The sequence below is a fragment of the Glycine soja genome, chromosome 1 (genome assembly GCF_004193775.1).
Source record: "Glycine soja cultivar W05 chromosome 1, ASM419377v2, whole genome shotgun sequence".
Lineage (NCBI taxonomy): Eukaryota > Viridiplantae > Streptophyta > Magnoliopsida > Fabales > Fabaceae > Glycine > Glycine soja.
In genome coordinates this window covers 24,114,852-24,126,988 of record NC_041002.1, presented here as the reverse complement: position 1 = coordinate 24,126,988, position 12,137 = coordinate 24,114,852, and the positions used below count along the sequence as shown (strand labels likewise).

The 12,137-nt window shown below is 36.3% G+C and overlaps 1 long non-coding RNA gene across 4 annotated transcripts in view; it reads left to right on the top strand.

Moving 5' to 3' along the window:
- Window positions 1-12,137, top strand: part of LOC114413534 — a 37,684-nt gene that overhangs the window by 5,708 nt on the left and 19,839 nt on the right. The window contains exons 2-7 of one of the 4 annotated variants that reach the window (XR_003666930.1): window positions 1,365-1,521; window positions 1,628-2,924; window positions 3,000-3,087; window positions 3,225-3,317; window positions 3,424-3,823; window positions 4,595-4,735. This is a non-coding gene — a long non-coding RNA (uncharacterized LOC114413534). Of the gene's footprint in view, window positions 1-1,364; window positions 1,522-1,627; window positions 2,925-2,999; window positions 3,088-3,224; window positions 3,318-3,423; window positions 4,091-4,594; window positions 4,736-12,137 lie in introns of those variants that run through there. The other 3 variants (XR_003666928.1, XR_003666929.1, XR_003666927.1) reach the window with 3 other exon arrangements.

Here is a 12,137-nt window from a genome sequence, read left to right as displayed (position 1 = left end):
CCAACATTGAACCCAAACTAGTTGCTGCCCTGTTTTCATGCTGGAGTTCCACTTCTCCAGCGTATAGAATGGCGTCGACCCGTGCCTTGCTTCCTCCGTTGACATCTCCTCCGCCCTGGTGTCCGGTAAACCTAAGAGTAAGAACATGTCTTCCCCTATGTATTTTGGCGCAACTTCTTGTCCGAGCTCCCACGCAATATCTTCTTCAGCCTCGTGGAGTGTCTTCAAATTCTTCACATGACCCACCCATGCGTCTGAGAACCATCGTTTTGTTTCTGCCGGGATGTCAAGATGAATCAATGTTTGTGACCCACCTGGACTGTATCTTGCTATATGTGGGCCTCGGCTCTGCCCTGTCGCTGTTTTGAGCAAAGCCTTTCTGTATGAAATCGAAGGTGCCCTGGGTTGTAGAAGATGCTGTCGTGATGCTTTGTTTTCATGGTTTCCCTGGTATCTTCCATCTCTCCATGTTTTGGGTGCTGACCTTGTGTTTGAGCTTGTGCCTCTCCCTCGTTCGAACTTCGGTATGTTGACATACAGCTTCATGCCACCTATTACCAGGTTATCAAATTGCCTTTCTAGTCTTCTCACGTCCTTCACCCCACTGAACCTCACAAATCCATATCTCCTCCCCCCTTTGTTCCGGTGTTTTGAGATGAAGATCTCGCGTACTTGCCCCCATTTTCTGAAATGAGCCCAAAGGTCCTTCTCATTCGCCTCTTCTGAAAATCTGGTGAAGTAGAAGCTGGATATGTTGGATCGTTCCCTCCAATTTGTTTGTGTATGTTGGTGTTGTCTTGCAAGGCTATTTTCGGCGTAGTTTTGCCGGGGATCCTTCCTATCTCTCAGTCCATCTCTCTTTCTGGTCGTCACCTTTACCCACCCATCATCTCTCTCCCTCTCATTATCTCTTGGTTCACTCTCCGTTTCGTATCTATCATCTCCCTCATCTCTCGCTCTCTCTCTCTCTTACCTCTCTCTCTCTCTCCATCTCTATAAGGATTAGTTATTCAAGATATTCTTGAACTGTTTAATGTTTGGAGAATTAGAGTTTTCATGAATCATAGCTGATTAGTAATACATCCCCTAAATTTTGAGAGTTGTGGTTATTGAATTGTGAAATATTTGGAGAATTAGAGTTTTCAGGAGTCTTAGCTGAATAATAATAGTAGTAGCACATCTCTTTTGGATGAAATAAAATATAAAAAAGGATTTACAACCTTGAAAATTTAAGGTCTCGTGGATCTGGAAAGTTGAATTTTATTTCTTTTTATTTTTTAAATTATTATGAATAATTTTCTTGTGGGCTTGATTTGATGAAAGTGGGATGATGCCACTCATTTGATTTAATCTTTGTTGTGTAGTCGGTATTTGGTGGACTATTGCTACAAGGAAGATGAAGATAATGAATTGATATATACGAGGGAGGTGAAGCCTCATGTGTCTGCAGCTTTTGAAGGTCATAACAGCACTGTTATTGAACATGGTGCTGGGGGTAGTGAAAAGATCCACGTAAATCAGGTTTGACTCACTTAGTCTTCATGCTAGTATATATAAAATTCAGATTCCATTCCATTCCAGAAAAAAAATAAAAGAATTGAAGTATATGTTATGTTTTGGTGGTCAGGCAACATAAGAAGCAAAAGAATCAGAGACAGAGGCAAAGTATAAGAAATACAAAAGATGATAGGGACAGGATCAGTGAGTTATCTAGCAGTGTTTTGCTCCATATAATGGAATTTATGAATGCTGAAGATGCTGTTCGGACTTGTGTGTTGTCTAAACGATGGAAGGATCTTTGGAAAGGTCTCACTACTCTCAATCTCACAGTTGGTTCCAATTTTTAAGAGTTTGTGTCCGGGGTTCTCTGTAGTCGAGATGGCTCCATTTCTCTACTTAATCTTGATATCATTTTCTGCTATTTTGCTGACCTTGACCATGAACTCCTGGATAAAATCATGGAATATGCTGTGTCCCACTATGTCCAGCACTTGAAAATCTTTATTTTTGTAAATTATAGATTCCATTTTGTGTTTCCCTCTTCTATTTTTTCCTGTCCAACTCTGACATCTCTTCACCTTTCCCCTTCTTTTTGGGGCCCTATTTGGAAGCTTCCAAAATCTCTGCAGTTACCAGCATTAAAAGTTTGCATCTCGAGAATATCTGTTTTCCTGCAAGGCACTATGACTATGTTGAATCCTTTTCAAGCTGTATCTCATTGAATTCTTTGGTCCTTAAAGATTGTTCTTTGCATAAATATGCTAAAGTCCTTTGGATTAGTAATTCTAACCTGGACTGTGTTTACCTTTCCCTCTCTAATGTTGATGCTTACAAAATTGTGTTTTCAACTCTAAGTCTTAGTTTTCTCACTGTCAACGATGTTCACCAAGGTCACCAATTTTCCTCCACATGTAATCTTTCATTTCTTGAAGTAGATATTAATTCCTGTGTTTCACCATGTTCTCCATTCCTTGAGAGCTTGTTGTAAGTGCTCACTAACATTAACAAATTGGCACTGTCCTGGAGGACCCTTAGGATGATGGGAGATGTAAGTTATTTTTGAAAGTGAAAATAGATCTATGCAGTAAAATATCTGATGGAGAAGTAAATGCGATACTGAAATATTTTCTTCAGAACTCTCCACTAACAAGAGTTGATGTCATAAAGTGCTGAAAGTTATATTCCTATTTCATGCTTTTAGTGACGGCATTGTACATGAGGGAGTGCGAGGTGGGTATCGTGAAACCTTTTCTTTTCCTCAGTTATCTCTGTTGGTATTGTGTAGACTTGCTTTCCCTTCTTTTTCTTCCTTTTCTCAATATCAACTCTCTTGCCTTGCCTTCTTTTGGTTTACTAAAGGTTTTGTGACATACATGGTGTTGCTACCTATAGGTGTGTTGGCATTTGGTAGACTGATCCTGGAGGTGGGGAAGCCATTTTGTGTGATTTATTGGGAAGAAAATTGTTGCCATCATTTAATATATTTTCTAAATTTTCAGCTTTCAGGTGATGAGATTTCCTTCAAACATGACTTTACTTGCATCAGGTGGAGTTAAACAGATTTTTCCTAAAAATGCAAGATAACAGGTAGTCCTCTTTTTCAAGATCTTGAATCCTCTCTTTTCCCATTTACTGCTTGGTTTTTCTATTTCAGGTTTGTGTGTATACATGTGATTTGTTATTTTGGTTTTTAATTTTAGGGTGTATCCATTTATCTATTTCAGATCCACTAGGATTTAGATCCACACTTGCACTAGGATTTTTGTGTGCATCCATTCATATCCATGCCACATTTCTTCTGTTCTCCTCTCCCTCAGGTTCATATCTCACCCACAACTCTTTTTTTTAGTTTTTTGTTTTTTACTAATAATAGTTTAAGCAAGGTATAAGGGGTAATGTATGTCTTATTTTTGTTTGGTGCAGCACTTTTATCTGCAGATATAGATATAGAAGGTCATAGTCCCAATTTTGTTGGTAATTTGATCTTATCCTAATGCAATTGTATCTATATATTTTGTTTCTTTAAATACTATGTAAAGTTCCACTATGAGAATGTCAAGATTTGTTCCTGAACGTTTTATATTGTTTTCATTAGTAAATCTCCATTTTTTTTTATGTTTTTATGTATACTTTTTTATTTTCTGCAGATATATTTTAGCCAACATCTCTTTTAACGTTTACTCTTCTTTGTTTTGAATTCATCCATGGTGGCAATTGAGGAGCTTGCTGATTCAATGTGTCTAACAGTAGATCCTTTGCAAGCTGTAGAGTCCATCTAAGACACAGTTTCTGCTAATTTTGGCATGAAAACTTGTGATAATTTGTGAGTAGCTTTTGCTAGAATATTTCCATTGTGGTCCCTAAAAATAACTCCGAAACCAGTTCCCACTCCTCTTTTACATGCTGCATCAAAATTCTTTACACACTGGTAAATATTTTCCATGTTTAAGGAATGATATACCAAATGTAATCTAGCATACTCCTGTGTGCCAAGGCATATATAATATATTATCTAGCTAACTTGCACGAGTGTTGGGATAATTGCCATTTGTATTTTGCTAAATTGGTTTCCCAAATGAGTTAAATGTTCTATTCTTAGTGCAAATTCTGGTTTTTGTACCAGGCTTGTCATGATCCTGATTTTCATATAATTGTTTTTGTTAAAGTCATTTAAATATATCCTTTTATGTTCAAACCAGTTGTTTTATAGCATTGGATTTTTTTTATTAGACTTTTAAATATTTCCTGGTAATTAAGCTTTCACATATTATTAACTTCATATTGCTGGCGCCCCTTAGAAGGGATGCAATGTGTATTCATATATCAACTGGCTCCTCTGGAATCTTACATTGAAATTGGTGGTTTAGATGCCTAGATATAGGAAATTAAAGAAGCAGTAAAGCTACCTGACTCATCCTCAACTATATGAAGACCTTGGTATCAAGCCTCTTAAAGGGGTTATCTATAACTTAATCATTGAGAGCCAACGTTTTTGTTGCTATCTACTATAGAATTGACAGCATTTTGCCACATTGATCCTTTATTTTTTTCCTAAGTAGGACTTTTTTCAATTTCAACAATGCTTTTTTTCCAGACAGTGAGCCTTCTGCTAAAACATCCATGGAGGAGTGCCACTATTGTAAAGCTCCTTGGGAGGAAGATTGGATACAAGGATTGGAGACTCGTTTGAAGCAGATGTGGCTCAAGAAAGGGATTATCCATATCATCAATTTGGGTAATGATTTCTTCATGGTCTCTTTTACTAATATGGATGATAAGTTTAGGGTTTTGTCATAGAGACCTTGGCTCATTTATGATCACTATTTGGTGGTGAGATAATGGAATCCAAACTTTCATCCAACTAGTGAGGCAGGCTATTGAATGTGTGGATGTGTGTGTAAGGTTTTCAAGGCTGCCAATTGAATATTATAATGCTATAGGAGATCATATTGGTAGGACGGTAAGGGTGGATAGGAATACCCTAGCACAGGAAAGGAAATATGTGAGACTTTGTGTTGAGGCTGATCTTACAAAACTTCTATTGGCTTTGTTTGAGCTAAAACAGAGGTTTTATAAGATTGAATATAAAGGTTTGCATTTGTTGTGTCTTACATGTGGAAGATTCGGGCATTATGCTGAAGGCTGCCCTGATAAAGGGAAGCCAAACAGTTGGAACGGGGAACCAAAATTCCGCTCAAGGAGGAATTGAAAGGGGACAAGGATCGATTTTGAATGGACCATGGAATGTGGTCAAGAAGCCCAGAAGGCAAAGGAGAGGAAAGGAGAACCCAGGTAATGGTGTAGATGTGGTGGCTGCTAAAAAGACTGAGAACAAGTTTTTCTCTTTAGGGTCACGTCATGAGTTGCTGAAGAATTCTGAGGAATATTTTGAAGGGGAGGCAAGTGGGGTAGTGCCAGATGCAATGAATATTATGGTGATAGAAAAAGTAGTGAATACAAAGTCAATCATAAATTAAGTTGACATTAATGATGTTGTGGTGACAAGTGTTAATGAAGAGAACAAAAAAAGTAAGGAGGCAGTTATTGTCAATAGGGAGCCAAGGCGCCTATTGGGAGTTACAAAAATAGGAATAAAAAAAATGATGACTAATATTGAAGCTAAGAAAAAGGGAGCTCGTGCTAATCCTTATGTTGTCAAAATTTTTCGTCATCAGTTTTCAATTGGGGTGTAGGGGAAGATGGCAGTCAAAGAGAATATGGAAGTTAGTATACCTACTGAAGGGAATCACATGGCTCAGAATAGTGTTATCCTCGAGGAAAATAATAAAGAAACTTAATGGGAATGAAATTTGAGTCATGAGACCAAGAATCAAAATAAGGAAGGTATAAGTGGGGACAAGGAGGTAGGTGGAATTATTGAAGAAAGTGCTTTGCAACACCCTCCAAAACCACTAGATAAACAACAAAATGTTTTAGGAGTTAGTGAGGACCAATCAATAAAAAATGGTCCTTGCTCTAATGGAGGGAATCTTTCTAGTATGAGTATAGATGAGGGGGAGTCAGAGAGGCAACCTTTAAAAGGCGAATGAGAATATGGAGATGGTTCTTCCTGTTTCCCAACAGAAAGCACATGGGTACATGAACTAATTTTTTTTATATGATGATTTCCAATAATAAAATTATATTATGTGTAGAGGTTTTTCTAGAACTATGTTGACCTACATAAACCTGATATCTTTGTTATGGAAACACGTGTGGATCCTGGGAAATTAGTTAAAACTTTCAAGCTTTTGGGTTTTGATGAATATGACTATTCAGATTGCAGAGGGTTTGCTAGAGGTATTAGGATGGCTTGAAGATCTTCTGTTGTTGAAGTCAAGTTTATTCTAAAGGATTTTCAATTCCTTCACTTGGATGTTAAATTTGGAAATAGTGATAATTGGTTTTTTACTCTTGTTTATGCTAGCTCAGTTGAATATTCCAGGGCTGATATTTGGGGGAAGCTTAAGGTTATTGGGGGAACCATGAATGATAGATGACTTATTGCTGGTGATTTTAATGAGGGTGTTGCTAGGTGCACCCAGCATTATTGCTGGTGCACCCAACATTTTTTAAAAATGCCAAAACTACCCCTGTGCTTTCTTTGCATTTGTGATGCGTGTGTGTGAGGGTGGTCCGTAAATCTTATGGATCAAGTTGATCCGTATGTTGATATTAAGCACATACGGATCAACTTGATCTGTAAAAAGCATACGGATCAAGTTGATTTGTATGCCTTTTACAGATCAACTTAAAGGTTTACAGATCAAGGGTATTTCAGTTTTTTCCCCTGAAGTGCTGGGTGCACCAGCAATAATGCTGGGTGCACCTAGCAACACCCTTTTAATGATATTTTGGTGCACTTTGGAAATAAAAAGGAGGGGCCCTTGCCTTTGAAAGGAAATGCCAAATTTTCATAGAAAGAATTTGATCTATGAGTTTGATGGATCTGGGCTATGTTGGCTCAAAATATACTTGAAGAGGACCTTAGCTCACCGATTACCAGAGGGTGTGTGAAAGGTTGGATAAAGCTTTTTGCAATGATAATTGGAGACTTTTCTTTCCCCATGCTTATGGTAAAACCTTGCTAGAGTATTTGGATCATCATCCAATTTTGTTTCTAACTCAAGGTGATTCTTGTCCTTCCTTAAATAAGGTAAGGTGTTTTGTTATGAATGTGCTAGGTAACTCACCCTACCTACAAAAATTTTCTTAAGGAAAATTGGAATCAATATGAATCCTTGCTGTTAAATATGATCCATTTGGAATATCTGTTGGTAGTATCTTTACTAGAAAGAGAAAATTTATAAGCCGTTTAGGAGGGATTCAAAGGAAGTTTGAGCTGAATTGTTCCTATCCCTTCCTTATACATCTAGTAAAGAAGCTTTTGAACGAGTTGCATGAGGTTTTGTATCAAGAAGAGTTGAAGTGGTTTCAGAGATCATGTAGCAAGTGGCATCAAGATGGTGATAGGAATACCCATTATTGCCACCTAAAGATAGTGGACAAGAGAAGGAAAAGTAGGATTCAAATGTTAAGGGGTGTGGATGGTAAGTGGATTGAAGAGGAAAATGAGCTTAAAACTCTTGTCAATGGGTTTTATTTTGACCTTTTCTCGGATGACAATCCTCAAGGAATATGGCTTCAGTCCAGGTATGGTTTTGCAACTTTGTCGGATGATAAAATTCATGATCTTAATGTTATTGTTCATGAGGATGAGATGAGAAGGACTATTTTTGAGATGGGCCCTTGGAAAGCCTTGGGCCCGTATGGTTTTCCAGCTGGTTTTTACCAAAATGATTGGTCTATTACTGGGAAGTTTGTGTGTAACTTCATCAAGCATTTATGGAGACATCCTGGAGAAGCTGGGAGTGTTAATTGTACAAATATTTGCCTTATTCCAAAAATTGATAAACCTGAATTTGTGTCCCAATTTCATCTCATCTCTTTGTGTAACACAAGTTAGAAAATTCTTACTAAGATAATGGTCAACAGGATGAAACTACTTATGCCTGAGCTTATTTCCCCTTTCCAAGTTGGATTCTTCCTACGAGAAGTATCCATGAAAATATAGTAGTAATGGCCTAGGAAAAGATGCACTCCATGAAAAATATGAAAGGGAAGGTTGGTTGTTTTGTGATTAAAGCGAATTTAGCCAAAGCTTGTGTTAGGCTAAAGTGGAGTTTTGGTGGGAATGTGTTGATTTTACAAGCATCAAACTCAACTCATGAAAACACGTGCCCGCACCACAACAACACATCACAATCTACAACAATGCCTTAAAGCATTTTCACCCATTCATGAATTTGATTCATGTCTCATTCCACGTTTTATTACATTTTATGTTATTCTTCCTCCTCTCAATATTATGCGGCGTTTATCATGACTTATGTGTTGGAATATCCAAGAATCTAGTAGGGGGAAGTTGAATAGATTCTTTTCAAAATATTTATCAAATTGTTATTTAAATCCAATTAAATCTTACCCCTTATGGTGATCAATCAAAAACTTGTTATAAAATATTTTCAAAGAAAACAATGAATACACAAATTAATGAAAAATAGAGTTTTATGGCCCTTTGATATCAATTTCATTACCAAGATTGATTAACAAAACAAAGGTTTAGATAAAGAGAGAATCACACTCAAAATTTATACAGGTTTAGTTCTCAAGAGGATCTACCTCCAATTGTTCTAAGATCCCTTAGAATTTCCACTAATAGAGAATCAAGTACAATCACTATGCACATGCAATTTTCTAAACTTCTACTCTTCCCTTGATTCCTATAAGAGACGGATCAAGAGTTGAAACCCTATCAACTCACATAAATCCTTGATAACCCTAATCAAGGTTAGAACCTAGAAAGAATTCAAAATAGGATTTAATATACTTGAATGTGCAGATCACAATATCTTCAAGCTCTTGTTTTCTTTCTCAAACCATGATGAAGAATGAATGAATCTTGATCATCATGAAACTCTTGTTGAAATGTAGAGTGGTTCCCTTAGATGACTCTTAGATTTTTTTTTCAAAAGATAAGATCGAATTAAGAGTCATTAATGAGAAAGAACGAGGGTATTTATAGTTTTTAATAGATAAAATAGAATTAATCGATTAACAAATTGGGTAATTGATTAACTCATTCAAATCCTTCTTTGTTTTGCATTTCCAGAAATAGGTTAATTGATTACAAACTTGGGTAATCAATTATCTCGCTCCATAGAGAGCTTCTCAAGCTTCTATGGTTCTGGAATAATCGATTATCAAATGTTATAATTGATTATTTCATATGCAATCTAATCAATTACGAAATGTGATAATTAATTATCTCGAGCCTTAGAGACTTCCTTTTGCTGAAACTAGCTTAGGTAATTGATTACAAAACTTGGTAATTGATCAATTCAATAAAACTTGCCCATATTTCAAAAGAAGTGAGTTTTGATGCTTATTCTAATACTTTGTAATTGATTACTAAACTTGGTAATTGATCGAGGCCGTACCCAAATCAAATAAACATGAAAATGCAGTAACTAGGAAGTGATCCTAGGTCATTTCCCAACGAGCAGTGACACACCAATTGTTCATAATATACTTGCAGTAACAATAACGATTGGGGGGGGGGGTTGTTTGTTTTGTGATTAAAGAGCAGAACAACTAATATTAAAAACGGGTTGTTTCCTTTGATTCAGAAGTCATTCTATTATCCTGGGTTATGGAGAATTCGTCCCTAACAGTCAACCACTTAATCCAACCCTATTTCAATTTACTAAGCGAAAATCAACTTAGGTTTGTCAATACGTGATTAGGCACCACATACACCAGTTAGCCCTTCGTCCATTAAGCATGAACGCAAGTTAGGCTCAGAGGCAATTAATCGAACACGAAGCGTGCACTGATTAATATTCACGAATTTGGGATAACTGGTGAAGGGAGAACTGCCAGGGAACCACATTACAAGCGAAACCTCAAAGAGAGTTGGGCTTCGTCCTCAAAAGGAAACAACACCAGAAAATCTAGCCTTCCATGGATTCAAGCAGAAAACGTAAATGAAACATGAAGCAGAAACGTAAATGAACAGAAACGTGAATGAGACAGAAACGTAAATGAAAGTAGTAGAAGAAGCAAGAATGAACTCGTAATTAGAAGCAGAAAACGGAAATTTGTATTAAGAACGAAAACCGTAACAAGGGAACAGAAAAACGTGAAAACCTAAAACCAAAGCTCTGAATAATGAAAATAGCATAACCGAATGCCCTGCACGAATCCCAAGGCAGCTATTTAAAAAGAGTCACTCAAAGTCACTGGGCCCTATTACAATACTCTGGCCCAAAACGAAATAAACACTGAACAACATAAAATAAAATTGCGAAATTTCCTAATTAGAAATTAACTAAGGTAAGCGCTGCTTTATTTGCCCTCTTCAAGTCCACAACCAAAATGCGGATTAAGCCCAATGTTTCATTAATTCTTGAAATTAGATTAAAAACATCAAATTAGCTAAATGAGCCCAAATAATAAAACTGCCTAATTAATTGACAATTAAGACCAATCAATAATTAAAATGGTGCAAAAAGGGTTTAGAAAATAGAAGAAAATGATGGCACATCAAAACCCCCCATACTTAGCCTTTTGCACTCCTGGGCAAAATGAAACAAAGACATTCATGTTTTTCTCAATGAACATCAAGGAATGAAAGGAATGGGTAACATCTAACATAAGGAGATCCAAAAAGTCAAGACATTCATGAAAATCATCCAAGCAACCTAATCATGGCAAAATAGTTAATCAGCTCAAGAATGAAAAGTGATAAATCAAAGAGAGACAAACAAAAACATTCATATATTTCTCAATGAACATCAAGGAATGGGTAACATCTAACATAAGGAGATCCAAAAAGTCAAGACATTCATGAAAATCATCCAAGCAACCTAATCATGGCAAAATAGTTAATCAGCTCAAGAATGAAAAGTGATAAAGCCTCACAAGATATACACTCTATCTCTCAAGTGTCTAGGCTACTATTTACCCTCAAAGCACCCATGAAAACAAACACCACATAGACTTGGCAAGATTCTAAAATTGAGAATCAACCCACAAACACAAGCACATGAGGATCAAAAGGTCTTTTAAGGTTGTAATGGGGCCAAGGACAAGGTATGGAGAAGTATGGAATAAGTGGCTAAATCCCAAAGGAATAGAGGAGCAATGGGGAATAAGTGCATATTAAGAAAAAAATAAGAAAATAAAAAGAAGTAAAGATAAAATTTAAACATGAAGAGTAGAACCAAGAGTTTCATCATTCTTGTGCCATTTAAGATCTTATTCACTCAACTTTATTGCTTTTCTTTTTCTTTTTTTTGAATTTTTTTTCCGATTTTTTTTATTTTTACTATATAGCCTTTGAGAAACAACATTTCATTCAGCATGTCCAACATTTAACCAATACACAATGTACATCAAGTATGGCCCAAAATACATCATGAAGCATAACCAACAAAACAAGTTGTCCAATGAAACAAAACCCCCCACACTTATTCCCAAAACAATTCCAAAGCTCCAAAATTCCTTAAGGATATGGTGATATCATGGTTTTTCACTTAAGGCTTGTAGTGAACTTCAAAACAAGGAAAGGGAAACAAGGCTCAAAAAGGCTATCAAAGGAATTAATTCAAGGTAAGTCCATTTGGCTAGAAGCTTATAAGAACAAAATTGCCTAAATCATTTCCAAATATGCATGTGAATTGGGACGCATCAACAAGAATCAAGCCAAGGCTATTGTGCAAGCAATCAATGGGGCAAAACACACCAAATGATTATGATGATGGATGGCTCAAATTCTCACAAAGGTAAACTCATCACTTTCAAATTGAGCTTTCAAAACTATCATGACATGTAGAGAAGAATCAAGGATTTCAAGTCACAAAATGTCAAGAACTTTTATTTTCAAAATAATTACCCATTTCTTGAACATATCCTATAATTCAAAGAAAAACATGCAAAGTCGTACGTGCACACAAAATTGACCGAAAATATTAAACTAAAAATCCGACGAAACTAACAACATTAACAAATTAACACAACTAACAAATTAACAAAACCAACAAAACTAGCAAAACCAAAGAACACTCCCCCCCATA